This window comes from Macrobrachium nipponense, chromosome 46 (genome assembly GCF_015104395.2).
Source record: "Macrobrachium nipponense isolate FS-2020 chromosome 46, ASM1510439v2, whole genome shotgun sequence".
NCBI lineage: Eukaryota > Metazoa > Arthropoda > Malacostraca > Decapoda > Palaemonidae > Macrobrachium > Macrobrachium nipponense.
In genome coordinates, this window is record NC_061106.1 from 271,555 (window position 1) to 298,192 (window position 26,638).

Consider the following 26,638-nt stretch of genomic DNA (forward strand, 5'->3'; position numbering starts at 1 on the left):
CTAGTGTAGTAGGTGGATAGGACCCCCCACTTTCAGGATCAATGGGTACAAAACTGCAGAGAGAGCCAATTTCTTTGGTCTGCCATGTCCATCTGCGGGAAGAGGGAAGGGTCCTAATCAAGCAATTACTTAGTATGTGTAAAATCTAATTCTATTATAAAACTGTCATTTTTACACTTGTAACTTACCAAGTAATTACCTGTAGCTGATTCCATGTTTATGCAGGTGGGAATCATGGACATGTCTATATTAAAGACATTAAAAGTTAAGTAATGACACATATATAGAAAGTCTGCAAGTATTTTCAAAATATTCAATGTACCTTACCTGGTAAGAAAGTGCTGCAAATGAATACTGCCTCTGGTCGGTGCTCGCTTAACCTGCAGAAGGCATGACAGTTTTGATCAATGATCGCCCGCTACTTTAGCGGGAATAAAGACTTTGCAGTCATGGAAGTTCTCCGGATGACTGTTGAAAGTTACAAACTGATGCACTTGCCCTGGGCTGGGTTTAGAATAGATCAAAACAATAACTCACCTACACTATAAAACTATAAAAACCAACCAGTAATACCCTACCATCATGACTGGTGGGTACTCCTGGTAACTAGTACCCCTAAGTTTCCAAAAACTCGTACTCCGGGTAACCAGTACCCCCAGGCTTTCCAAAACTCAACACCAAAAAGCAATAACAGCGGATAGTAGAAGGACAGTATGCCCCCCTTGCTTCCTCCCCCAACACCGTGCCAACCATCGACAATGGGCCCAACGTGGAACAATTCTTGAAAACCATTTAAATATCTTTTAGATAATGTACAGCAAACACTGACATACATTTCCAGAATGTAGAGAACATAATAAATTCTAAATACATATTATGTCTAAAGGTGAGAGAAGATGCAACCACCCTCACTTCATGCGCCTTAGCATTAATGGAAGGCAATACATCTTCCTGGTGCTGAGAATGCTTCGACTATCAAACTCCTCAAGAAAAAGGAAATGGCGTTCTTTGACATCGGGCGAGATGGAGACTTCACAGAACACCAAAGATTATTTGTAGGACCTCTAATTTTCTCTGCTCTCTGTAAATAGTAGCTTAAAGCCCTTACTGGGCATAGAAGTCGCTCTTCTTTCTCTGGTCTGATGATGTCCATCAGGTTCTTAACAGTAAAGGAACATAACCAGGGTTTGTCCACATCCTCATTTTTGGTGAGAAATCCCAAGGAAAGAGAACAGACAGCATCTCCTTGGGAAAATCATACTCTTTTGTCTATTGTCTGATATTCACTGACCTTTTTGGCCATAGCCAGAGCTACAAGGAAGAGGGCCTTTTTCATGAGGGGTTCAAAGGAGTCACCAGAAATCCACTTCAGTACTACATCTAGATTTCATGAAACTGATTAAGTATTCTTCGAAATGGAAGTGTCTAGAAATCTAATAAGATTGCTGAGGTACTGGTTAAGACCAACATGTACACCTCTGTGCTTGAAAACAGTTCAACATCGACCTACCTTTACCCCTTCATGGTAGAGCCTGAAGTTGTTCTCCCTGATAGAGGAGAGCACGGAACGTGCCATCTCCATCTTGAACCGAGTCTGGCGTACGAATCGGTTCAGGGGCGAGACATCTATCACCGGTCTCCAGCCCCCTGTAGCCTTCTCCCCCAGGAAAAGTTGGCTGCAAAACCCTGGTGACGGATCTCGAACGACTTCCACAGCTCTCTTGCTCAGTATTCATAGCACTTCTTTGAGTGTCCAATGTTTGGCAGAATCAGGGATGTACCACTGAAGTTGGATCAGACGGTCAGTGAAGGGTGTCCTCGACTCGAAGGGAAGATGATATCCCTCCCAAAGGACATCTACAACCCAGGTCTCGGCTCTGTAGTGCTGCCATGTTGCCCAATGGCTCACTGGATACCCCCCACCGATGGCAGCAGCTTAGGGTGAATGCCGTCCCTAGCATTTCCCCTTCTTCCTCTTTCACTTACCTCCCTTCCAGCAAGAGGAGGGGGCTGAGACCCCTGGGGGACTGATGAACCCCTTTTGGAGTGAAGGAGGAAGGCTGGGTTTTTCCTTGGGCCCCTCTAGAAGGAGGAGTCTTCTTGGGGTCGGAGGAAGAGCTAGCCTGGCTCTGAGTCCTAGCCGCAGTTGCACGAGACAGTCCGGATGTCTTGGCAACTGCCTGGTGGACAAGACGATCGCTGTCTTCAGCTGTACGCTTGCCTACCGCAGCATCCACCATCTCTCTAGGAAAGAGAGAGGAGGAACCTAGCAATGGTCCATTCCTACGACGTAATGCCGACTCTGGGCCCACTGACCTGGTTATACGATTTAGGACAGCATCCCTTCTCCTAAGAACAAGGTTGGCCCACAGGTTTGCAGTCTGGTGGGCCAGGTAGGAAATAGCCCTACCGCCAGACTGACAAAGTCTCCCGAAAGCCAAGTGTTCTCTGGGAGCTATTGGTCCCGAAGAAGCAGTGACTATGGATACTGTGAGGGACCACAGATCCAGGAGGCGACGGTGTGGATAGCTCCCATAGCAGTAACCTCTGAAGGTGTGTTGGGCCAGGTGAACAAACTTGTCTTAGGGCCAACAGATCAGACAAGCTGCTTCCTCCTCCTCCTCCTCTACCTCAACAGAGGCAATTCTACTTGCCTCTGCAGAACCTTCTGTCGGAGAACCTTTGGTTCGTGCAGCATGAGGCAAGCCGGGAGTTAGCCATACTAGCTCTGAGTCAACCTGTTTGGTCAGCAAAGGGTTCTCTGAGGGCAAGTAAAGTCACCTCTGTCAAGGTAGAGGAGGAGGAGGAAGCAGCTTGTCTGATCTGTTGGTTCTAAGTGAACTCTCTTGCCCAGAGACAAGATTGTTCACCTGGCCCAACACACCTTCGGACAAGGAAGACCAAGTTAACCTCACAGAAGCTCTGGGTTCCTTCTTAGGACCCCAGAACGACTAACTGTGAAGAAGGGTGGTCAGAGGGAGCTACCATCGATCGTTCCCCTAGGTCACTGTGCTGACGACTCAGTGCAATGACCTCTGCAAAAGACCTCTGAATCTCAGGAGTGACTGCGTCCTGAGGAAGGACCATCAAGTCTTTCCAGGGTGAGTCCCTCCCTCGATCCTCTTCCTTCAGAGGGAAGAGCCTCCACAGACCCCATGATCTCCTCGAACCACTTGAGTGTACGACCTCTTGGGTCCTAGATGGAACCAGGAACGTATACTCTTGTGGCTGAACCGTGAGGAGAACACTCCCCTCATTTCCCCCTCATTGCGTCGCTCCTCCCACTGTATCCCAAGGAAGTTGAAGGGACAGGTGAGGAAGATTCGTCGCTCCTGTTTGGTCTGCAGATGCAGTGGGCCGTGAACGATCACCAACCCGTGGTGATGATCGGGTCACGGATCTAGAGGAATGTTCTCCTTGTGGAGAAGCACTCCTCCGAGGACAGTAGCAATGCTCTCTAAGGTCAGGGGAAGCGCTACTCGATGCCTTGACCATACGGTCAAGTTCACGTGACCATCGATCAGTCGAAGAATAGAGTTCCCCACTCTGACGAGAGCGAGTACCGTCCCCACGACGCGTCAAGTCTCCGAAGAGGCCGAAACCTCTCAAGAGGACTGAATGGGGGACTTCCTACTGGTTTTGCCATGCGCACGGTCCACGTCAGCAAGGTGTATGTCACTTTGAGGACCCCCTCCTCCGCATCATGTTCGAGTCGTGACGGTGAGCGGACTCAGTGTCACCGACTCTAGCTGCACACACACACTTGTAGATGAGAGTACACTCAGGGAAACTCGTGCACAAGAACCCGAGACGGTCCCAGTCCTAAAATTCTGCGGTCCCTACCCTGCACACCCATGGAGGCGGCGAGGCAGTTCCCGCTCCCTAAGGAATGGGAAGACCAGCAGAAGGCCCACATCTCACCAGAACCGCTAGACATACCTTTAGAAGCCACGGAACGGGACTTCTTGGGGGGGGGGGGGCAGACAGCCTTCGTCTTCTTTTTCAGTAGGGGAGCCTCAGAAGAAGTGGAGGAGGCAGCAGACGACAAAGGAACAGAGATGAGCGGAAGATCCAGTGGGGGCAGCGTCTGGGGCCAATCATAGTTGTCTGGGGGAGAGAGGACTGCGTAGCCTGGAGGAGGAGGCAGAAAAGGTTCCGTCCTTGAAATATGCGGCACCGACGACACGACCACAGAAGGTATTACTGTGGTAACGTGTTGGGTATACACCAGGTGAGGCAGTGCCGCATACACGGGCATTGATAGTCGTCGTCTGTCCGCAGCCGCACCAAGAGTCACAGGAGCTGGCGACGAAAAATGGTCCATCAGCCCTTGGAGAGAAGGAGTACCAGGCAAATTCAACTTCACCCATGTCTGTATCAAATCCCCGACAGCAGAGACAGACACCTGAGGGAGCAAAAGTCAGGTTAGTGGTGGGAACTCCTATTCCCTTCAGAGGAGAAAGATCCCCTCCGGACGAACAGAAGCTCCCGAATACATCCCCTGGTCGGCACACATCCCTCCCTCTTCTATGCTCGACGAATCGAACGAAAAAGCAGATGGAGACATTTCGCTCGAAGGGAAAACAGCGAGATGGGGAAGCTTAGCCACCAACAGAGTCAACGGGGGCGTGTGGTGTTCCGATGAAGCCTTGAAAGACTTCCCCCGAGATTGCTTCCTCCCCTCGTATCTCCCCCACTGCTCCGCTGACCAAGAGATACAAGTATCACAAGTATTATCTAGAGAACACTCACGTCCTCAGCTCTTCATGCAGAGGACATGACAGTCCATTTCCACTCTGGAGTGGAAACTACCACACTTTCTGCCCCCCCCCAATCAATGGCAAACGCATTGCAAGAATGGAGGGCGACAAGAAGGCTTATCTGAGTTATGGGTTTGCACAATAAAAGCAAACAGCAAAGCACAATCATTCACAATGACACAACAAAGGAAGTTCTCACAATTCTCGACGACAGAGCGAGCAGAGAGCATGTCTGCACACAACGGCAGCCGAAAGCAAAGTGGAATGTTTACGTCTGGTCAGGCAGGACTCCCGACTAGCGAACAAGCAGTTACTAACCAAGTACCTTGTTGTTATTCTCTTACGACTGATTTCCAGCCTTCTCTGAAAGTAATTCCTTACATAAAGGACCAAGGGTTTGTATTAATTTGTATTATGTGTAGGAACAAACTTAGGATGTACTTTAAGCCAAGAGGGAGGATATGAGGCCAAAATTGACACTAGGATAAAAGCTGCGTGGGGAAGTGGAGAGAGGTAGCTGGAGTAGCATGTGATAAGAAAATTTCAATCAAGCTAAAAGTCAAGATCTATAGCACAGTGATAAGACAAGTGTTAATGCATGGATCAGAAACATGGACTCTATGAAAACAGGAAGTAAAGCTTGAAAGAACAGAGATGAGAATGCTGAAGTGTATTATGGGAATATCACTGGTTGAGATTTTGGAAAATAATGAAATAAGAAAAAGGGCAGGCTTACTAAAGATGACAGAGGTGATAAGATAGACAGAGTTGAGATTATAGGCATGTGCTGAGGATTCACTGATTGATTGATTGATGCAAAAATGTACCATGGCGTCCTACAACTTAGGTCATCGACGCCAGAAATATACCGTTATGTAATTTTTAAAAAATAAATAATAATAAGTAAAAAAATAATAAAAATTTTCTTCTTATGTACACTTGAGTTTCAAGTATGATATCATTTATACTTTACTATAAAAAGTTATAACTTTTGTGATATCATTTATACTTTACTATAAAAAGTTATAACTTTTGTAGGAAGCCTGCTTCCTCCACAAACCTAAAAATACCCCTCGCCTGACTAATAAAATTCCTTCCAAGTACCCTGGAGAGAAGGTATTCACCTTCCTCATTACGGCACTCTGAAAGGAAACGTTCTCTTATGTCCTGAAGACTGGGACACTCGACCAGCAAGTGTCGCACAGTCAGAGGAACTAGGCAGTCACCACAGAATGGCTGGGGATGTCCAGCCATTAAATAATCATGTGTCAGGTGTGTGTGGCCAATTCTTAAGCGGCAAAGGGCCGTTTCCCATCTCATTGACATTTTGCTGTAATTAAAAGGAATTGCTGATCTCGTAATTTCCAACATCTTTTGATTGCTTTCTACAAAATTTTCCCATATATTTTGCCATTTCTCTCCAGCATTTTTTTGGTATGTGAGGGAAAAAATCTCTAAATGGCAATGCAATATTTCTTTGTGGACCATCATGAATTGCCCTTTTTGCTAGCTTATCAGCCTTTTCGTTTCCAGCTACTCCTGTGTGTGCTGGTACCCAAGAGAAGTTTACGGTTTTCCTTTTTCGATTAACTAAAAACAATCATTCTAAAACCTCTAAAATCAGAGTATGTTTTGAATAAAAATTCATGGCTTGAATTGCATGAAGAGAATCTGTGAAAATAGCAAAACTGTTATCTTCACAAAGTAAAATATTCTTAATTGAAACTAAAATGGCATGTAACTCAGCTGTAAAAATGGAGCAACAATTAAGTAATGATCCGCAGAGTTCACAATTTGGAAAAACTGCTCCATAGCCACACCAGTATCAGATTTGGAACCATCAGTATATACACAGATATCACTTTCCTGCTGAGATGCATGCTCTAAAAAAGGTAAGTCGCATCACTTCCTCTGCTATATTCTTTTTGGATGAATTAAAGTAGTTACAATATGTTACATAAGGTAGCTTCCAAGGTGGCATTACTGAAAACTTGAAAGACAGAACATGAGTAATGGTTATGTTTAAATTGGTCATGATTTCCCGTACTCTGAAGGCAAATGGGTGAGGTATTTTTGAATGGTCTCTAAAATAAGGAAAATATCTTTCATTTCTGACTGCAATGCTAGCTAAAGAATTTGGAAGTCTCTGGAACCTAATCCAACTTCGCACCAGCAAAGTCTGGAAATGGAGATCCAGAGGAAGCTCTCCAGCACCCACTAACATACTTTCAATGGGAGAAGATCTAAAAGCTACTGTAGAAATCCGAATGCCTACATGACTAACAGAATAAAGAGCTTTTAATTTATACAGAGGGGCAGATGTGAACACTTCGCAACCATAAGCTAACTTTGGTAAAAAACAGCCCCTCAGATTATACAAAGCTGTGTTCGGTCAGCACCCCATGAAGTAAGAGCTCATACTCTTAATAGATCTAGTGCCTTTACACATTTTGTTTTCAAGTAAGATATATGGGAAGACCAATTAAGCTTGTTGTCAAATATTAATCCAAGGAATTTGGTTTCTGTCTTACAAGCTATTCGTTGTCCATTTATAAGTAAATCAGGATCGGGATGGGCTCCTCTTAGGCAGCAAAAGTGTACTATTACTGTTTTGGTGATAGAAAATTTGAATCCTCTTTTCTCAGCCCATGTGACAACTTTGTTAATATTTAGTTGTAATTGTTGCTCTGCTACTGCCATCTTTGAGGACGCAAATGACAAGAAGTCATCCCCAAACAGTGTATAAAAAATATCTTTAGAAATTATCTTAACAATGCCATTAATTGCTAATGCAAATAAGGCGACACTCAAGACACTACCTTGAGGCACTCCTTGGTAATGAATAACAGACATTGTTGCTCCAACTTGCACCATAAATCTTCGCGATTTTAAAAAAGATTTAATAAAAAGTGGTAGTTCTCCTCTCAAATCACAATTGTATAAATCTTGTAAAATTCCATGCCTCCATGTAGTATCATAAGCTTTTTCCAAATCAAAAAAGACTTAAATATGATGTTGCTTACTTGCAAAAGCTTTACAAATAATTTTCCATTCTTACTAAAACATCTGTAGCAGAGTGCATATTTCTAAAACCACATTGAGCTTTGGAGAGGAGGTTATTGCGTTCCACATACCACACTAGATGAGTATTGACCATTTTTTCCATAACTTTACAGAGACATGATGTTAAAGCAATAGGACGGTAACTGCTTGTTAAAAGGCTATCTTTTCCTGGCTTGGCAAATTGTAGAATCCTTGCTAATTCCCACACTAAGGGAAATAGGTGTTCTCTAAAAACTCTATTTATTATACTAAGGATAAACAACTTAGTACGTTCTGGACTGTGTACTTATAGGCATATGGGATATCATCGGGACCAGGAGCTGTGTCTTTAGAATTTTTCAGAGAAGATTCAAACTCTTTCATTGTAAACGGTATGTTATATGATTCCTCTTTAGTAGGTGTGAAATCTATCCTTTTTTGTTCCTCCCTCCATCGGTATTCTGCAGAAGGTTTGAGATCACTTCTTTTATCATTAGGTTTAAACTTTTGTCTCCCTAGTTTTAACCCAGTTTTCAAACAATTTTTCTCCCTTTAGAAATTTTACTTCAGAAACTGACCAAATTGCCGTTCTGTAATAATGCAGATTATCTAAGAAAACAAGTGTCAGCTCTAGCCCACCAAACCTACAATAATCTAAAAACTAGATGGGCTCCTTTCTTCTAGAAAGAGGATCTCCTAATTTTGAAAGAATTAGCTAAAGACCAGTACATTACCACTTTGCATCATGATAAAGGTAAGGGAACGGTAATCTTAGATAAACTTGATTATGTGACGAAAATGTGTTCGATACTCGACAATAGCACTAAATTTAAGAACTTGGGAACACCTAACCTTCAGAATGTTATTAAAGTAGAGGACAGGATCAACAGATTTCTGAGACTTCTTAAAAATAAAAACATTATTGATGAGATGACTTTTCAGAATTTATATGTTACTGGATGCCATTACAGGATTATGTACTGGGTCCACTTACGGGATTATGTACGGTCTCCCGAAAATCCACAAGGAGGGCATCCCACTTAGACCAATTCTATCTTCACTTAACACCCCTAATTATAACCTTGCCAAGTATCTTGTTCCTCTCCTAGAACCACTCGCCCATAGTACCCATAAAGTAAAAAACACATCTGATTTTAAAAATGACATTTTAAACTAAGATTTTGATCTCTTCTGGTAAGTTTTGATGTTGAGTCATTATTTACCAGTATTCCAGTTACAGAAACTATCAAAATTATTTTAGATAAACTTTTTCCTCTGTCTCATTCTATTTTTAAAGGTTTTACTCGTTCGTTATTTAAGCAACTTTTAGAATTGGCAGTGCAGGACACGACTTTTATTTTTAAAGACTTGTTTTAAGCAAATTGAAGGGATGGTGATGGGCAGCCCACTTGGTCCCACCTTCGCCAATATTTTTAGGAACTCCCTGGAGGAGACTATCTTTGACAGTTGCCCCCTCAACATTTACCCACTATTTTACAGAAGGTACGTGGATGACACGTTTGCATTGTTTAGGTTTAATTTGAATGCTGAAGCTTTTTTAGAATTTATTAACTCTCAGCATCCTAATATTAAGTTCACCATAGAGAGAGAATCCCATAATTCCCTGCCATTTTTAGATTTACTTGTTTCCAGAGACAATAATAGTTTTCATACAGGAATTTACAGAAAGAGTACATTCACAGGCTCAGGGAAAAATTTCTATAGCTCATGTAATTTTAATTTTAAATTAAATGCCTTCTCCGCCCTCCTTCATAAAGCCTTTGTCCTCACTTCCAGATGGGTCTCATTCCACAACGAAATAGATTTTTTAGTAAGCTTTTTTAACAACTGTTTCCCCTCAGTGCACTTTTATAGAATTCTCAATAAATTTTCAAACATGAAAATGAACCCCCCCACCTCCTATACATATCGTTCCCAATTTAATCATCTATGCTAAGTTCCTTTTCCTCCATGACAGTTCCTTCAAAAAGAAAGTTATGCAATTAATTAACAATGAATTACCAGCCTTGAATCTAAAATTAATTCCGAAAATTCGATCTCTTTTCAGAGCCAAAGACAGATTAAGCCCGCTTTTGATGTCCAACATAGTCTATAAATACACTTCTCCCAGATGTAATCGGGGTACTTATGTTGGATGCACGAAGAGGCTGCTGCAAGTCCGTTTCTGCGCTCACAAAGGAGTCAGTTTCCAAACAGATGCAAACTATCCAATCCAGAGCTATCTAGCATCCGTAATCACACTATTACCTGTCGCTCCCGCTTGGACATCGGTGATTTTAAAATTATTGGATCGGCCAATAAAGTTGATGAGCTTTTAACAATGGAATTCATTTTAATCAAAACCAATGTACTGAATTTAAATGCCCAGTCCTCGACAGTTCAGTTGTTCATAGCCAAACTACTTGTTTGTTTACTTCAGTTCTGTCTCTCGTCTTTTGTATAGTTTTCTCTCTCTCTCTCTCTCTCTCTCTCTCTCTCTCTCTCTCTCTCTCTCTCTCTCTCTCTCTCTTCAGTCACTTTCTAACTTTTACTCTGGTAGGTTGTCTCTCCAACCTAATGTTTTGTTGTACAGTAATTTTTAAATTTTAAATGTTTTAGTGTATAATTTTAAATATACCGTGTTTTATTGGTGACAAGTCTTATGTGGTTGTACTCTTATCAAATCAATTCCCCAGCCTTGAAAATGCATCGAAGCGATGTGAAACGTCGGCAATAAATTATGCACGTTAAAGACATGCCTTTACCTCTCTGCATTGTGATATATATAGTGTATATGTATATATAGTTATATATATAGTATAATATATATATAATATATATATCATATATATATTTATATATTGTATATATATATATATATATATATATCTATATATATATGAATATAGTATATGATATATGTGTAATATATATATAAATATATATACAAATATATATATATAAATATATTATATAGTATATATATCTAATATATATATATCTATATATATATATATATATATATATATATATATATATATATATATTCTATATATATATATATATATTATATATATATATATATATATAGACTATATGAATTTTATTTGGGGATTTCATTTTTGAATAAAAAAAATAAATATATAAATGGAAGTAAAAGAAGCCTCGTACCAAGCAGTGAACAGCGTTGTCACTCCTTGTATTTTCCTACTATGTCTAGTATTTTTGGATTGGATCTAGTAGTCTAGTAGTAGAAGTTTTTTTCTTTAAAATTGGACAAATCTAGTAGTATTTTATTACAGAGAAAGGATGTGTATTTTGGATCTCTCTCAGTCTCTCTCTCTCTCTCTTAGGATAAGTGCAGGGGGTCCCCTTACCTTTCTCCTATCACCCTTATCCCATGAGGACCCTCCTCCCTATCCCAGCAACCGTTTGCAATACTCTACATTGTAAGGTGTTGCGGTGATCCGGTGCTTATACTTGTTTGATGCCTGTAAATGTGTAAATGTACGGGCAACTCACATAACACCCTCTCGCACAAATCCATCTTTTCCCATAATGAGTCGTCCATGGCACCTTCTTCTCTGATTAAATATTCATGTAACAGTTAACATTGAGTGTATATTTTCTTTTGCATTTGTTTACTCTAGTTAATTAAAGTATTTATTTAGAAGATAAGGCAATCCAGTTGATTATACACTGAATTATCGTGTATCTGAACCAAAATATAATATGATAGTGATGTTAGACTGAGCATTAATCATGGACTGAGAATATGAGCGAATCAGATTTAGTTAATGCCCTTGAAGGTGTTACTCACGTAAAAAAACACCTTGAAATCATGGCGCTCAGAAGTAGATGAATGGCATGACGAGTGCTATGGACCGTATTCGATTGCAGAAGGTTTGGCAAGGTCTGTAGATGCTTAAATAAGACTCCCTCGCATTGCATCTGTACCAGCAGAAAATGCTGATGAATACTTTAAGAGATCTATCTGGTTTCCATCCTTAGATTCTGTGATCGAATCATTAGAAACATGGTTTACTGACCACAGTCTTCTAGTACAAAAAATGATTGCACTTATACCGTCAGAAATAAAGGATAGTAACTGGGAGGATATTCAGGATTCTGCAAAATATTATGCTGATTTACTTGCAATTTCTGATGAAGAAGAAGTTAGAAACAAATATTTTGACTGGACAGAATTTTGCTCTGGTCTTCCTAAATCAGACATCCCAAGTTCCCCTTTAGAAGCACTTGACATTATTCCAGGACGATTTAACTATATCAAGAATCTCTTGTTGATATTATGCACAGTTCCAGTAACAACTTGCACCGCTGAAAGATCCTTTAGTGCTATGAAAATTTTAAAGAATAATTTAAGAAACAGAATGACTGATGAAAGACTGACTGGACTAGCACTTCTCTATATTCACCCTGACGTTGATATAGACAATGATCAAGTAATTAATAAATTTGCTCATGGCAAAAAAAAGAAAAATTGATTTTGCCTTATAGAAATATTGAAAGAGTAATTCAGTTAATTTCTAAGTAATTGATTCATATCTGTTTTTATTGCAAAATATTTTGAATTGATTCAACTGAAGTACAAAGTAGTACAAAATTACATAAGAAATAATATTAAATTCAAATATTTATGTAGCAAAACCTTAATTAAATGGATCTATCTGTAGGGCACATGTTCTTATGCAATGGTTGATGATCCATTTCCTTATTCTCACAATATTCCAAGAAATGATGTAGAGGTGTAATTCAAAATATACATGTGTGTGAAGGAAAATTTAAAATATATTATTTCTATTATAATATTGATTCTGTTTCTGTTTTTCTCAATATAACGGTGAAGCTTCAAAGTTACATTGATAAATTTCTAAACATTAGGTACTATTAGGTACTACATATAATTTAGGGACATTCTGCAATTACTTCACTATTTTATCACTTACCTAGAGTATGTTGTTGAGGAAAATAACCTTGATGCTAAAGAAAACACGTTCCTTCGCAAAAATCTAATGTTCCTGGGTACTTCCACATTAATATAAACTAAAAATGTCATTTTAAAATTTGTTACTTTCAATAAACATTACAAAATAAAAATATATTGCAAAACTAGTATAAAGCTTTATTTGCAAATGTTACAGACCGAGATCTGCTCAGGTTCTTTAATATAATAAACAAAAAGGGTTCAACACCAACAATTGAAACTCGGGATACGAATATAGAAAGAAATTCAAACAGAACAGAAATTTATTTACAAGCTTATTAACAAAGGTAAATGCATAATGGTTTCTCCTATTTACATAACAAAATTAACTCTGACAATATGTAAAATGGGGAATAGTGCAGTAAAGAAATACTTGCTGCCCAGTTTTGCAGATGTCTAAATCAGTGCTCAAAGCGAGGGCTTCACAAAAGGGTACAGTAGAAACTTCTTGACTTCGTAATGCAGAAAATCTTGAAACTTGAAGGACGGGTTACTCCTCAAAACCTCTTGTAGGACGTTTCTTCTTTGAAGGGTTGCTCAATGTCGGGATCTCTCTCTCTCTCTCTCTCTCCAACTACGGACAACTTTGTTACCGTTCACTCTCTCTCGTGCATCCTCTTCCTCTCTTATCCTTCGTCTCTTCCTTCTTCTCTTATCTCTGATGATCTGATTCCTCTGCTTCCTCAGGGTCATGTACATATATATATATATATATATATATATATATATATATATATATATATATATATATATATATATATATATATATATATATATATATATATATATGTCGATCTTGGGGTGGGACTGAAAAGGGAGGAGCTTAACCAGCAAACGTCATCATCTCTCAACAGGAACTTTTTAGAAGGATCTAGATGAAATGTTACATCATAATAAGCGGGATTTCTAACGACAGGCCGCATGCTGGAGTTCCATAACACACCTGAGTATTCTTGAACAATCATGAGAACAGATGTCTGAAACACGTGGGGAAATTCCTCCTTGCCACAGACCTACTCAAAGAAGATACACTTTCCTTTCCTTTAATATGTTTCTTCACTATAGAGCAATTACCATGACACGTTCCCCCAAATGGAAAAAAATTAAATCACTGATTTCATTTCATTTTAAAGAAACAAGAATCAAACAACAGGGGAACAATTCTGCATAAAGCTTCAACTCAGTTAAACAGGCACACTTCCCCATTCATTCCCCCAACCGTGCAAAAATAGAAAACGGTCATCAGGCTACTCATTCAGAAAAATCTCTAGAGGCTATCAGCCATAACATTTTCCTTTCCTCTTAATTTTTCCTTTTCTGAACTGATTAAAAACTTGAATTCTTAAGCACCTCTGAGTTTTTCTCAAAACTAATTTCTCTCTGTGACACCGTTACTGTGGGCATGGGTGGTAGTCACTGCGCAAGCGTTCGTTGTATTCCTTGAGCAAGTTTACATGCACCCACTTTGCTCTACACTTACCCATATCGATTAAATAATTTAGATTTCCCCTCTTTTCTAAAATTGAAAAAGGACCTTCGAACTTATAAGATAAAGAGGGACCTTCTCTCTGGACTAATACTAAAACTATCTCTCACCCAGAAACTTCTCTCTTTCGCTCAAAGATCATGTTTCCTTTTAGTTCCCCCTAGACTTTTACTCTCGTTCGCCTTCGCTAGTTGCCAAGCATCTCTTAAATTGTTTTTATAATACTCTAGATTAGTTATGTAGTCCTCTCTACCTTCTCTAAGCATTAAATACATTTCAACATTTCCAATGGACCTTTAGCAGAGTGACTGAAAACCAGCTCGAAAGGACTAAATCCTGTAGTGTCATTCCCAACCGTAAAGCTAACAAAACAAAAGGTGACTTTTCTTTCCAGTCACGTTCAAAGTATTACACAGTTTTCCCATACAACTCTTTAACGTTTGGTGAAACCGCTCCACGATGCCTTGTGATTCAGGGTGATAAGGTGTGGAAGTTAGGAGTTTAATATCTAACTTTTTCATTCTATCCCTGAAATATTTGGATATAAAAGTACTGCCATTATCACTGTATAATACGAGGCAGACCAAACTTAGAAAAATAATCTAACAAGCGTTTAACAACGGTCCTTGCGTTACAGCTTCTTACGGGTATTGCCTCTGGATAGCGAGTTGGTCTATCAATGATTGCCAACAGATATATACTCCCTCCCTTACTTCTAGGCAACGGTCCGACCATATCGATAACAACATTCTCAAAAGGTTCGCCTTCTAAAGGAATATTACACAACGGAGCTCTGGGAATTACTTGATTCAGTTTTCCGGCAATTTGGCATTCATGACAGCTTAAAACATACCTCTTCATGTCACTTCTTATTTTAGGCCAAAAGTACGTGGTACTAATACACATGAAGGTTTTATTTACTCCCAAATGTCCTTGCTTATCGTGCGCTAACTTCAAAACTAGTTCACGAAACTTCCTAGGAACCACTAATTGTTCGGTGATTTCCTCTGTACTACCTGACTTAGGACGAACATAACAACACAAAACTTCGTCTTTTAAACAAAACGTTTCCCTACACACATTTTTGAGATCATCATCCAGCTCACATTCAAAAATTCAGGTTAGTGTCTCATCCTCTCTCTGAAACTTGACTAGCTCATCCTTATTCAAAAGGTTAGTGCCTAATTCATCACAGTAACTATTACTTGATTCCACTACATTGACTACGTTATTCTTGACAGCTACACCTTCAGCTTGGCTATCAGCCACACTCACGTCAAGATCAACCTTGCCACCTCTATCACACTCCTTCAAATCCACGAACAAACTATGACCGTAGTTTATGTCTGTATCTAAAGCTGACCTAGTTACTATTCAGGCACTGGAATCTCTCTCACAACAGAATTCACATACTTGGATAAAGCTAAGTCATTACCGACAATAATGTCAACACCATCAACGGGCATACTATCCACGACTGCTAGTTTCACCTCTCCTTGACACTACCTGACTTTCCAAATTTACCTTCAACAAAGGACAAATAACACAAGTGTTTGGAAATCCACCTAACATTACTTTTTCTTCCATGTTGATTTCTTCCTTGTTTGGCACACACTCTCTCCTAATTAGGGCGACAGCAGCTCCTGTGACCCAAAGCAAGACTATTTCTCTCAAATCTCCTCCAAGAGAGGAAACTACACCTTTTGACAGAAATTCTCCATAAAATTTCCTAGTTTCTCTCATCACATCATTCCTACTTGGCGAAAGGTTAACTAGAGACACTGGTTTCTTAACATCCTTCCTTTCGACTGCACAACTTCTCGCCAAATGCCTTTTCTCCTTACATCAGAAACAAGTTAATTCTGAGCTACTAATTGCCACTTTATTCTTACAAACCTTAAGCCGGCCACTCCCGTCAGATGGGATCTGTAATGCCCGATCGAAATGGGCGGGGTTTAAGCAAGTTTGAATGTAAGTGGGGTGTTTTTTAGTCAAGACAGATCTGATCAAGCCCGGAAGTCAAGCGGGATCGACAAACCTGACAGTTGAGGTTTGAATGAGCATCTTACGGTTCGACACAACAGTCAAATAGGGGTCTTTCAGATTAAGTCTTTCAGAACTGATAGTTTGACCGTGACTGGTGTCTTCGACGAGGCTTGATGAACTAGCAGGTTCATTTACCAAGAAACTTAACTTTTCTAATTTCTTTACATACTGAATATTGTAAAATTTTATATAATTGCAATTTACCTTATGAGTGTAAACAAAATTAAATTATATTAATCTTTCATCCACCACAGTGATGATGGAGACTGAAGAACGGAGCGTTTCTAGATCCTGGAGTAACAATCAGGTTTCAAAGAACAAACTTGTTAATATATATATATATATATATATATATATATATATATATATATATATATATATATATATATATTATATATATATATATGTATATAGATATCTATATATATATATATATATATATATATATATATATATATATATATATATATATATATATATTATATATATATATATATAAGTCTATCACATTACCGTGATTCATATACATATATCGAACTACAAATGTCCTTTAATATCTAATTCGCTCTACCTCGGAATTAATATATTTTCATATATGCTTAACCGAGGGGGAATTTATTAAGCGATAATAGAATTGGCGATCGACAGGCGCGAACCAGCGACCTCTCAATTCTAGGACTGGCAGTGAAGCCTTAAACCACCCCGACACCGCAAGAGATATAAGTTCATGCCGCCTCCCACCTGAAATACCTTTCGCGCGCAGGTATTTTTTGTTTTGGAGACTGCATCAACCCATCTCGTTCTCAGTGGCGTGGTAGTGCTTTTGCCCGCACGTAGTCATTATATAAGTCTATCACATTACCGTGATTCATGTACATATATTGAATTTAGAAAGTCAGGTAGTGTCAGGAGAAGTAAAACTTGCAGTTGTGGACAGTTTGCCCATTGAAGGCGTTGACATTATTGTCGGTAACGACTTAGCTTTATCCAAGAATGTGAATCCTGTTGTGATGAATATTCCAGTGCCTGAAATGGTAGTAACTAGGTCGGGTTTAGATACAGACGTAGACTACAGTCATAATTTGTTCGTGGATTCGAACGAGAGTGAGTTCGTGGATTCGAACGAGTGTGATAGAGGTAGTGAGGTTGATCTTGGCATGAGTGTGGCTGAGAGACCTAACTCTATCGTGGACAGTGATAGCCAAACGGAAGGTGTAGCTGTCGGAAGTAATGTAGTAAATGTACCTGTATCTAGTCCTAGTTACAGTGATGAATTAGGCTCTAACGTTTTGGATAAGGATGAGCTAGTCAAGTTGCAGAGAGAGGATGAGACACTAACCCGAATTTTTGAATGTGAGCTGGATGATGATCTCGATGATGTGTTTAAGGAAACTTTTTGTGTAAAGGACGAAGTTTTGTGTCATGTTCGTCCTAAGTCAAGTAGTGAAGGGGGAATCACAGAAAAATTAGTAGTTCCTAGGAAGTTTCGTGAACTAGTTTTGAAGTTAGTACATGATGAGCAAGGACATTTAGGAGTGAATAAAACTTTCAGTTCTATTAGTAGAACGTACTTTTGGCCTAAGATGAAAAATGACGTGAAGAGGTTTGCTTTAAGCTGTCATGAATATCAAATTGTCGGGAAACCGATTCAAGTAATTCCCAGAGTTCAGTTGTGTAATATTCCTTCAGTAGACGAATCTTTTGAAAATGTATTTATAAATATGTTTGGAACTTTGCCTAGAAGTAAGGGTAGAGATGATTGCATAACTAATCTTGAGTATTATAAAAACAATCTAAGAGATGTTTGGCAGCTAGCGGAGGAGAACGGAAGCGCTTGGCACTTAGCGAAAGAAAACGCGAGAGGAAGTCAAGGGGAAATTAAAGGAAAGCATGATCTTAGAGCAAAAGAGAGAAGTTTGTGTGTAAGAGATAAAGTTTTAGTACTAGTCTCGAGAGAAAGTCCCTGTTTACCTTATAAGTTTGAAGGTCCTTTTTCAGTGTTACAGGAGAGGGGAAATATATATCATAGAATTGATGTGGGTAAGAGTAGAGCAAAGGCAATGAATGTAAATTTGCTTCAGAATTATAAACAACGCCCCGTGCCTTGGCCTCCGCCCGGGGTAACAGTGTTACTGAGTGAGATTAGTTTGAGAAAAAACACAAGAGGTGTTTTTGAGTATTTATAGGTTTTAATCAGAGTTCAGAAAACGGAAATAGTAAGAGAGAAGGATAATGTTATAGCAGATAGCCTCTCTAGTTTTTTCAGAATGAGTAGCCTAATGACCGTTTTCTGTTTGACACGAGTGGTCGAGTGAATGAAAAAGTATTAAAGCTTTATGCAGAATTGTTTCCCCGCTGTTTAATTCTTGCTCCTCTTTAGAAAAAAATAAAATCAGTTGATTTCATTTTTTTTCTCTTTTGGGGGGGCGTGTGATGGTAATTGCTTTATAGCAAAGGAAGATAAAGGAAAGGAGAACGCATTTTCGAGAAGTTCGGCAGCAAGGAGGCGTTAGCACATTGTGTTGGAGGTGCCTGTTATCATGATGGTTCTAGAATCGGCAGGAGTGTTGTGGAACTCGTCGGGACGTGAGAAACGCCGCGATTTCTGGTGCAATACCTCGTCTAGATTCATCTAAGAAATTTTAGCAATCTCGGGAACCTGTATAAATGCAACGAACGAACTTTGGAGAGCAGTGATCGTAAAGAGAAGGAAGAGATCGTAAAAGAGAGAGATCACCAGTTAGTCACAGAGAGATATCCTCAGTAAGAGCCACAGATCAGATTATCAGTGAGAGATCAGCAGCAGTGATCGTCAGAAAGACGCTAGAGATGAAGGAACAGACGAAGTATCAATCAAAAGAAGAGTTGTTCGAGAGTTGGTTGGATTTTGGTCTATTCATCTTCAGGAGTGGACGGCCGTGTTTTCTCGACATCGAACAGACTTCAGAGAAGAAAAGGTCCTGCTACAGGTTTTGGGGAGTTCCTGCCTTTCAAGTAGTCTAGTCTCTGCAATACGGAGTCAAGAGGGCGACTGCAATTGCCGCTCTACATTTATGAAGCCATCGCGTCGAATTGCCAAATTGACTAGCAAGTATTTGAATTGCCTCACTGTTCCCCCAGTTCATGCAGTGTAAGATTCTATCTTTTTTATGTAAATAGAAGATTCCATTCTGTATTTACCTTTGCTAGTAAGCTTGTAAATAAACCTTTGCTGTGTTAGTGTTTCTTTTTATATTCGTATCCCCAGTTTCAACTGTTTGTGTTGATATATTTTTTTATTTATTTCATATCGAACCTGAAGCGGACCTCTCTCAGAGGCCGTAACATTGTGTTGACCCTTTCCAGGATATTTCGACACCGTAACATTGTCTCTGAGATCTCAGAGTCCATAACATATGCTTAGAGTTGTTGTGCCTGTGTTGCTGAAGTTTAGCTTACATTTAGGTGACCGTACACTCGGTGACGCTTGCTTGGGAGCAGCAGAGACAGTTCCCGGTCCGGAGGTGGAACCTCTGGAGCCGGGAGGTACCAGCGGTGGCTGGTACCTCCACAGTCCCCGTCTTCTTCTTCCCTGAGGAAGGAGAGACAGGCTCTGTTCTTGGAGGAACGGGAGGACCAGTGGAAGACCCACCTGTCTCACCGGAGAGAGACTTCTTAGGGGGGGCAAGGCCACCTTCTTCTTCCTCGGTCAGGGGGCCTTGGAAGTCGAAGGGGAAGAGGCGGCAGAAGACAAAGACGAAGAAAACGACGACGACACCTTCCTCTTCTTCTACCCAACTTCCTCAGGACGGCAGAGGGTTCTCCCATCCAGGACGGAGCTGTGGCGGCTGCCGAAGCAGCAGGCCCCAGCGCGACCTGAGTTTAATGACAGTCAGGCAAGAGTTCATGAAAACACGTCTGCATCACACAACGGCCAAAAAGCAAAGTGGAATGTTTACATGCGGGCAGGTGGGTCGCCCACGCCTACCGGACTGTAGTTACTGCATAACCACCTTGTTCAAGAGTTTTAACAGCCATGTTCCAGCCATGCCATAAGTAATTCCTAATGTAAAGGACCAAGGTTTGTATTTTGTGTAGGAACAAATTGTGAACGTAAAGTAAGTTTGTACTGACAGGTGGGCAGGGCTCACATCCCTACCATCAGTAGTTAACTACAGTAGAGTGAAACCTCTGTATTCACATTCTGAAAATTTGCAGACTCACCTATTCGTGGGTTTCTCTATGGACCATATCTACCCATTATTTGTGGGAAATTTGCCTGTTTGCAATACTTTTCATTGAGAAATATTCACTAATTAGTACTGTATTTTGACAAAAATTTCATGACAAAATGCCATTTGTTTGAACTAACAAAATAGGCAGCTCTAAGCATTTTTAGAGGTTTTAAGTATTTGTGGTTTTTAGCTATCGCGCGCAGGGAGGGTGTCTAATACGGGTCTCTTGCGAATAAGGGGGCTCCACAGTACTTTGTTTACAAGTTAAAAAGCCATTGTAGCTTGCACTGAAAGTAATATCCTAATGTAAAGACTCAGAGCTTTGCATTTGTGTAGGAACAACACGTTATGCTGCCAGTCACTTATTATTCCGACTTGGCTGGATTTCCACCTGCAACAAACCGTATGAACGGATGTCATAACTTGGAAACTGCCTGAACTCTCATATGACAGATGAAGGTTTGCATCCTTGTGGTGAGAAATGATTTGGTTTTTTCAATTCTGATGCCAAGAGAGCTAGTAAACCTAAACAAAAAGTTCCTAAACTTTTTATTAAACTTTAAAACATACATGAACAACAATACTCATAAACATACAAATGATCTTTTAAATACTTACAGAAGTTCCAAATAAGATCAAGAAATACACTTCTTTCTGACAATTATGTTCTTCAACTTCAATTTCTGAGGGCCCTAAGTTTGCATTTGGTGCGTCATGACTTATCTGCAAGATAAAGAAACTCATCATTATAAAACTACAGGACATGTATTACGATTACATTTGTATAAAGGCCTTCATTTTCCCCAAGTAACAATCAAAATACTACAACATACTACAGACTAAAGCAAATGTATCGTAAGTCCCCAGTTCAAGCATCTCTCAGGCTGTCAGAAGCATGAAGTTTTCATAATAAAACTAATATTGTAATACCTAAACACCTGAATTAGCCCTGGTCACTGACCAGCCCAAACTATATCCCCACAGATTTACCCACAAAGTGGTTAATATAGAATTTTTACAATAAAATTAATATTAATAATACTTACCTGTATAATTTATCTAGCCCTAAATCCCCAAAAAACCGTACCAAACTTTACCACATTGGCAACCCTGTTACCTCCTAGTCTGTTCTCCAGCTGGCAACAATGCCGTTGACAGTTACAAAATCTTCTCTTGAAAATCAGTTGTGATAGGCAGATCGTGGGGTAGGATGGGTGGGACTAGATAAATTATACAGGTAAGTATTATTAATATTAACTTTATCATAAAAATTCCATATCAACAATCATTACCTTAATATAATTTATCTAGCCAGATTAACCACATTGAAAAGGATCAGGGAATCTGAATAAAATTTCCTTTTTTGGGAGAATAGGAGGAACCAACCTAATCCAATTAATGGAAAAGAAAGAAAAAGAAAAATTAATAAAAGGACATAAAACAACAAAGAAATATATATCATATGCCGAGTTAAAATCTCAACCCAAAGTCTAAGATACTAAGAACTCAAAGTCTCCTACCATAATGCCACCGAACTACAGTAGTAAAGGACAAGTAGTAAGTGCATAGTCAGTCCGTCTGTACAAAAGTCAGGTGACCAACCAGGTGACAAGTCAGACGACATCAAGGACAGCAAGGCTGCACCCTGATGACTTCATTAAGCACTACAACCACCAGCAACACCTGCTCTAACGAATGTCTGGCGCCAAGAGAAAGGAGCGGGTATTGGCAACTCTTTCCCGAAGGATGAGTGTCTGGAGACTGTCTGGGCGAACATTGTGGGTGTATCAACGCAACCCAACGTTGCCAGCAGTAATATTGGCTCATGAGCAACTCCTGACTTGAGCTTTCTGGTGTCAAGAGAAAGGACCGCGGAGCAAAAGGTGACTCAGTCCTGGAGGATGAGTGCCTGACAGTCCAACTGGTCTCATGTTAAAACGATTATCAGAGGGTGTATCAACGCAACCAATTTCGTCAACAAAAAACTCAGAGCTACTAAATGTCGCCTGATCTCGCGTGAGTGTCTGACTCCGAGAAAACAGTTGAGACAAAAAGTAGATGCTGAACGAGTCACCAGATGACAGCAGACGATCCATCGACTACTTCCCTGTCCAGAAAGACAATAGAAGAAGCGTGAGTCATCAAGACAGGTGAACCAGTAGCTAGTCCTAAGTCAGCATCGACTTTGGGAGAAGTGTAGTCGCCAGTGCCGACAACCCAGTGGCTGCTCCATTGTCAGACTGACAATGGAAGCAGCATGAGTTGTCACACAGCCAATCATTATGTCATCAACAACACCTATAAATACCAAGCTGCCTAATTCACATTATATCCAAACCAAAAACTGCCCCAAAAGTTATAAGGCAAAAAAAAAAAAAAAAAAAACATATAGCACAACAAAAATAAGATACAGGTAGCAACCAAACGTAAAATAGGAAGACTACCGAATTCTCCTGTCTGACGACTTGTCCTGCCATCACCAATTGGCCTGAAGAACGAAGGTTGCCTAGAACTAGAGAAATATTCCTCAAGTAAAAAGAGGCAAAAACAGAATTAGAAAGCCAAGTCGCTGCCTCAAGCACCTTGGCGACAGACGTTCTTCATAAAAGCTACTGATGTAGCAACTGCTCTAATACTGTGTGCTCTCGGCGTCTGGCCTTCACAGGCATGCACTCAAAACGCCAGTTTTAACAATAAGATCTCTGAAGAAAAAGGATACATCATTCTTTGACATAGGTCTCTTGACATTTCGAGGTGAAACAAACAGAAGACAGGGACGATCCTGAATGTCCTTCATGTAACGTAAATAGCACGAGAGTGCCCTAACAGGGCAAAGAACTAATTCCTCATTCAAATTACCGACAAAATTGACCAACGACTTCAGAAAGAAAGACTTAGGAATGGGATTACCAGACGATTCAGTCTTTGCAACAAATTCGGGAAAGTATGACAAAATCATGTCTTGTCCAGAGCTGGCAACCAGAAAAGAGAGTGCTTGCAGTTCACCCACCCTCTTGGCTGTAGCCAATGAGACAAGGAAAAGTCTCTTAGAAGAGAGGTCCCTAAAATCAGCCGTATTCAAAGGCTCAAAAGGAAGGAACCTCAAGGCTTGAAGGACTTTATTAACGTCCCATATCAGAAGAGACAACTGCAGACTGGGTCGAGATAGGGAAAAAGACCGAATTAAGTCTCTAATGACATAAGAAGAAGAGATTTCAGGGAGCCTTGCCTTAAAAACATACGAAAGCATCGACCTATAACCCTTAATGCACGAAGGTGACAGGCCCCTGTCATGATGTAAATGAACTAAAAAACTCTATTTTTGGTAAGGAAGGTCTAGAAATTGAATGCCCTTGAGACCTACACCAACGTCTGAAAACCAACCATTTAGCCTGATAATTTACTCTAGTTGATTGCCGTCTGGCAAGAGCCAACTGTCGAGCCACTCTGGTGGAGAACCCTTCGTGCTTGGAGAATCCCGACAGTCTCCAAGCATGAAGATGAAGCATGTGGAGCCTCTGATTGAACCGATGAAAATTAGGTTGTTTGAGAAGATCTGGTCTCTCTGTCAGATGAATCGGAGGCTCCAACAGTGCTTCCTAGTAGGTCGGGAAACCACTCCCTCTGTGGCCAGAAGGGGGCGATCAAGGTGAGATCTAGACGCTTTGTTGCCCTCACTTTTTGAGGACTGCCCTCACCAGAGCAACCGGAGGAAATGTATATGCTTGAAGGTCCTTCCTGTCCTGCAAAAGAGCATCTGTCCCGGCACTCTGAGGAGTCTGGTAAGGGCCTCCTTCATAAAGATATATAACTGCTCTATATTACAATCCTTTCCAAGAATTGTAGATAGGATAAAATTACCTCCTCCATCACATCCCCAAGACAGGAACCTATGTCTCAAATTCTCCAAGCCTGGGACATTCAACCAGCAAATGTCTCACAGTCAAGGGCACAGTACAGCTCTCGCAAAACGGAGGATTTTCACGAGACATCAAGAACCCATGGGTGAGTCTTGTATGTCCAATCCTCAATCTGCACAATATCGTTTCTTGTCTCCTTGGCATATATGGATATGACCAAGAAGACACTGATGACGTGATACTTCGCATTTTTTGATTAGTTAAAATATCCTCCCACTGGGACTGCCAACATTTTTTAATTCTCTGACCTACTAGAGGATGCAAATCCCGATATGGTAGTAGGCATCTTGTGGGTTCTGGGGAGCTGACCGCAGACTTTGCAAGTTGGTCAGCTTTCTCATTCCCAGCCACCCCAACATGGGAAGGAACCCAACAGAACTTTATTTCTTTCCCGCTTCTTTTCAGTAAAAGCAGCCATTCCAATATATCTAAAATCAGAGGGTTTAAAGGGTTAAAAGATTCTAGCGACTGAAGAACACTTCTTGAGTCACAATATATAATAAAATTATTTTCATTTCGAATTAAAACTTCCTTTAAAGCCTTTAAAATTCCATATAACTCTGCTGTAAAAATCGATGCAACAGATGATAACCTGCCGCTTCTCTCTACATCAGGGAAGGCTACACCGAAGCCGACACCAGCATCTGACTTTGAGCCATCCATGAAAACTGCAGTGGAGTCATCATGTTACAAGGAATATTCTAAAGATATTGACCACATGGCCTCACTGGACAATTCTGTCCTGGTAAAATTAAAATAGCTGCAGAATTTTACCTCTGGGAAGTTCCAGGGGGTACTAACTGAATATTTTGCTGGTAAAATCTGTTTAATTCACAAATAATGGTACTATTGACTCTAAAATCGAATGGAAGAGGTTGCTTGGGGTGATTTTCATAACTCTGCCAATGCCTTTCATTTCTCATACAAATGCTGGTTAAAGACTTAGGTAGCCTCTGGAATCTATACCAGCTCTGAACCAGCAGACGCTTGTAATGAAGGTCCAGTGACACCTCATCAGCATCTACTAACATGCTCTCGGTGGGAGATGATTTAAATGCTCCTGTACACAACCATATTCCTCCATGATGAATTGAGTTGAGCATTTTAAGGCTATTTGGCTTCGCAGAAGTGTACACCTCACACCCATAACTTAATTTTGAAAAGACCAAGGCTTTATATAATCTCAACATCTGAGTTCAGTCTGCACCCCACGAAGTGGGAGACATGACTTTCAGCAAATTCATTGCTTTCAAGCATTTTGCCTTAATATATTTCAGATGTGGAATCCAGATCAGTTTGCTATCAAAAATCAAACCAAGAAACCTTGTTTCACCAACACACGGAATTCTCTGCCTATGAATGAATAGATCTGGATCAGGGTGGATTCCCCTTATACGACAACAGTGCATAGTTACTGTTTTACTAGCAGAAAATCTAAAACCATTAACCTCAGCCCACTTTACTATATCATCAATGCAGAGCTGAAGGCGGCATTCAGCCACTGCCATCCTTGATGCTGCAAAGGAAATCGACAGGTCATCAACAAAAAGGGTATATGTTGTATCTGGGGGAATTATTTTAGAAACCCCATTGATTACCAAGGTGAACAAGGTTACACTTAAAACACTTCCTTGTGGTACTCCTTCTTCTTGATGGAACACATCCGACATTGTTGCTCCAACCTGAACCTGAAATATCCTATGTTTTTAAAAAAAAGCCTTAATAAAGAGGGGTAAATGTCCTCTCAGGTTACATTCATACAGGACCCTCAATGCCATATCTCCATGTTGTATCATAAGTCCTCACCAGATCAAAGAACACAGTGATGTGATGCTGCTTGTCACCAAAAGCTTCACATATTGAAGATTCCATTCGTACAAATACATTAGTTGTGGAGTGCATACTCCGAAAACCACACTGAGCAGGCAACAGGTATTTACCTCTTTCCAAGTACCACATCAACCGTGTGATCACCATTTTTTCCATGATCTTGCAAAAACAAGATGTCAATGCAATAGGACGATAATTTTCTGTCTTGAACGGATCTTTTCCAGGTTTCACAAATGGCAGTAATTTTAACTTCTCCCAAAGCTTAGGGAAGATATGTTCTTGGTAACTTCTGTTAATTAGGCTTAATATGAAAAGTCTGGTATTTTCAGGGGTAT

The 26,638-nt window shown here is 40.2% G+C and overlaps 1 protein-coding gene across 1 annotated transcript in view; it reads right to left on the reverse strand.

Moving 5' to 3' along the window:
* Positions 1 to 21,279, reverse strand: part of LOC135214720 (zinc finger protein OZF-like) — a 100,201-nt gene extending 78,922 nt beyond the window's left edge. The window contains exon 1 of the mRNA XM_064249048.1: positions 21,172 to 21,279. The gene's annotated coding sequence lies outside the window, so the exon portion shown is untranslated. The remainder of the gene's footprint in view (positions 1 to 21,171) is intronic.
* Between the last annotated feature and the right edge of the window lie 5,359 nt (positions 21,280 to 26,638).